The following is a 4,078-nucleotide window of genomic DNA, read 5'->3' on the forward strand; positions in this document are numbered from 1 at the left end:
GTATAGAGATAAATCTAAATAGTATCTGTATAAAATGATAACAAAAAAACCTATAGAGCCTTAACTGGTTTGGCTCAGTGGATAGAGTGTCCGCCTGCGGACTGAAAGGTCTCAGGTTCTATTCCGGTCAAGGGCATGTGCCTTGGTTGCGGGCACATCCCCAGTAGGAGGTGTGCAGGAGGCAGCTGATCGATGTTTCTCTCTCATCAATGTTTCTAACTCTGTCTCTCTCCCTTCCTCTCTGTACAAAATCAATAAAATATATATATTTTAAAAAAACTATAGGAAAAACATACCTATAGGACTTATATATGTCCAGAATTAACATTAGCAAGAATCAAAGATGGGGTGGGCAAAACTAGGTTTACAGTAATGAGTATGTGAAAGTTTATTTTTGTATTATTATTTATTAATTATTGTATTGTTTTCATACGAACAACTATACCCACTTTTGCCCAGCCCTGTATATTAGCAATAATATTTTAAAAAGGCAGGAGGGGATAAATGATATTAAGACAATTAGTTACTGCATTGTCCAGGAAGTTACAAATATACTAAATTATATTAAATTTAAATGTCAAATATGCATATTTCAATTTCTAGGATAACTATTTAAAAATAGTAAGAAAGAGATAATAGTGGAGAAAGTGAACATAAAAAATAACACAAAAGAAAAAAGTAATACAAAAGAAAACAAGAAAGGAGAACAAAGGAGAAAATGAGTGGGACAAAGCAAAAACAAATAGTGAGATGGTAGATTTAAATTAAAATGTATCAGTAATTTCATCAATTATAAACAGCTATATATTCCAAATAAAAGACAAATATTTGCCCTAGCCAGTTTGGCTCAATAGATAGAGTGTTGGCCTGTGGACCAAAGGGTCCCAGGTTCCATTCCAGTCAAGGGCACATACGTTGGTTGCAAGCTTCTCCATGGCCCGGGCCATGGTCTGGGCATGTGCAGGAGGCAACCAATCAATGTGAATCTCTCACATCAGTGTTTCTGCCTTTCCCTCTCTCTTCCACTCTCTAAGAAAATCAATGGAAAAATATCCTCAGGTGAGGATTAAAACAAAATCAAATATTTTCAGATTGATTTAAAACACCTTAATTATATGCTGCTTACATGAGACACATCTTAACTATAAAGACCCAGAAAGCCTGGAAAGTACAAGGACAGAAAAGGATGCACCATACAAAACCATATAAAGGCTAATTAAAACAAATTGGCTTCACCTTACTGATAACAGACAGAACCAACTTAAAGGTAAAATAACATTACTAGAAATTGGAAGGAATTCTTGTAATGATAAAAGGGAAATGCACCAGGAAAATATGGCAATTCTAAATAAATAAGACCTAATACCATTGCTTCATATTTGCAAATGTAGTAAGAACTAACAGAACTAAAAGCAGAAACAGACAAATTCACATGATACTGGAGATAAAAATATCTGTCTATATAACTGAGAGAACAAGCAGACAAAAGATCAGACAATAATTAGATTATTTGGATTATAGACTTTATAAAATTGATCCAATTGACTTTTATAGAAAACTATAATCAACAACCACAAATACTTATTCTTTTCAAGTACACATGGAACATTTACCAAAATTGGCCACATTCTGGTCCATAAAGCAAGTGTCAAAAAATTTTCAAGTGTTAAAATATTAAAAGCATATACTACATCTACAAAATGAAGCTGCAAATCAATGGCAACTAGAAAAACAACAAAATGAACAAGAAAATAACTTTACAAATCCACAAATGTGTGAAGTTAATCAATGCTCCGGATAATTCATGAAGCAAAGAAAAAAATCACAATGGAAAAATTTTTTCTTTCTAGCTTGCTTTTAACAGCTTTGTATATACAAAAACAATACATAATTGAAATGTTTAATTCCATGAGATTTGACATGTTATACATCTGTGAAATTATCACCACAATCAATACAATAAATTTATCATATCTATCATCCCCAAAGATTTCCTGTATCTCCTACTAATCCCATCCTCCTGCCCCTAATTCCCCAATTCCTCAGAAAACTGCTGATCTGTTTTTTATCCTTATAGATTAGTTTGTATTTTTCTAGAATTTTGTAAAAATTAAATCATATTGTAATATTATTGTCTGGCTTCCTTCGCTCAATATAATTATATTTTAGTTTTAGCTCTATTGCTGCGGTTTGCAGAAGTTTATTGCTTTCTATTGCTGAACAGTATCTCATTGTATAGCTATATCACAGTTTGTTTAACCACTGATCGGTTAATAAACATTTGGGTTTTTCAGTTCTGCCCATTCCAAACAACACTGTTATGAATATTAGTAAACAAGTCTTCAGATGCACATATGCTTTCATTTTTCTTGGTTGTGAGAACCATTTCACTGGCATTGGAGTGTAGTGGGTAAAACTCATACTTTTACTACATGATGCTGTGTCAGCTATCTATATGGGAAAAAATGAAACTCCATCCACCCCTCAGCAAACTCATACCATACACAAAAATCACTTCCAAGTACCTTGCAGAGCTAAATGCAAAAAGTGGAAGCATAAAAGTACTAGAAAATAACATAGGAGAATATCCTCAGGACTTTGGGTTAAGAAAGAGATTTCTTAAATGCTGGAAGCCAGTCCATCCTTGCTGCTTGACACAGTTGCTGCAGGGAAGAAACATCTGCACAGCATATGTTTCAAGGGACCTGGGGTATATGACATACTGTTCTTAATATGTTTGCTCCCCTTCTTGGCGCTATGTGTTTAACCAAGGTCACCTCTCCGAGAAAGGTTGTTTCCCCAGGTAGGGATTTTCCCCTGAAGTTAGGGAGGGGATAAAACCCCTTAACTAAGTGCCAGGCGGGTAGTTAATCACTTTAACTATGAACAATCATGCTTAAGCTACGCTACATAATCTTTACTCCCTGGAATTGAGATAAGAAACGCCCTATCCTTTGGAATAGAAATTGATAGGATTAAAAGCAACTGGTATAAATACAGATGTAACAAGACAATAAAAGACAGAACCTGGCTAGAGATCCTGGCTAGAACCTGGCTAGAGAACCTGGCTAGGCTGCTGATCAACTGAACGCTGTCTCCGTCCAAACCTTTGGGAACCTCTGGACCTGCTGTGGTTGGACCCCAACAACTGGCGCCTGAACAGGGTTCCCCTAGGTAAGCCCCCCTGCACTCGGGACCGATAGGACTGTACCGTAGGGTGCTGCAGACCCCCCTATAGAGGATAAGTAGGGTGAGAGGGTGGATAATACAGAACTTAGATTGAGAAGATAGGTCATACTGAGTCTAAAGAAAAAAGACTCTGTATTAATCTTTTAACACATATGCTTGCGTTGTACAGCCTGTTCCCTCACACAAAAGCCCAGACGCGGAGAAAATGGCGGCAGGGGTCGAGGCGGCGGCTGAGATGGCGGCGACGGAGCCCAAAATGGAGGGGGAGAGCGGCGCACCCAGCGCACCAAGCGGCAATGGAGTTCCGGGTCCAAAAGGTGAAGGAGAACGACCTACTCAGGATGAGAAGAGAAAAGAGAAAAACATAAAAAGAGGGGGCAATCGCTTTGAGCCATATGCCAATCCAACCAAAAGATACAGAGCCTTCATTACAAACATACCTTTTGATGTGAAATGGCAGTCACTTAAAGACCTGGTTAAAGAAAAAGTTGGTGAGGTAACATACGTGGAGCTCTTAATGGACGCTGAAGGAAAGTCAAGGGGATGTGCCGTTGTTGAATTCAAGATGGAAGAGAGCATGAAAAAAGCTGCTGAAGTTCTAAACAAGCATATTCTGAGTGGAAGACCACTGAAAGTCAAAGAAGATCCTGATGGTGAACATGCCAGGAGAGCAATGCAAACGGCTGGAAGACTTGGAAGCACAGTATTTGTAGCAAATCTGGATTATAAAGTTGGCTGGAAGAAGCTGAAGGAAGTTTTTAGTATGGCTGGTGTTGTGGTCCGGACATACATTCTTGAGGATAAAGATGGAAAAAGTCGTGGAATAGGCACTGTTACTTTTGAACAGTCCAAAAGAAGCTGTACAAGCTATATCTATGTTCAATGGACA

At 37.7% G+C, this 4,078-nt stretch overlaps 1 pseudogene; it reads left to right on the forward strand.

The window, feature by feature from the left end:
* Positions 1–3,394: 3,394 nt before the first annotated feature.
* Positions 3,395–4,078, forward strand: part of LOC102431937 — a 2,657-nt pseudogene continuing 1,973 nt past the window's right edge.

Source organism: Myotis lucifugus, unplaced genomic scaffold (assembly GCF_000147115.1).
Source record: "Myotis lucifugus unplaced genomic scaffold, Myoluc2.0 scaffold_366, whole genome shotgun sequence".
In the NCBI taxonomy this organism is placed as follows: domain Eukaryota; kingdom Metazoa; phylum Chordata; class Mammalia; order Chiroptera; family Vespertilionidae; genus Myotis; species Myotis lucifugus.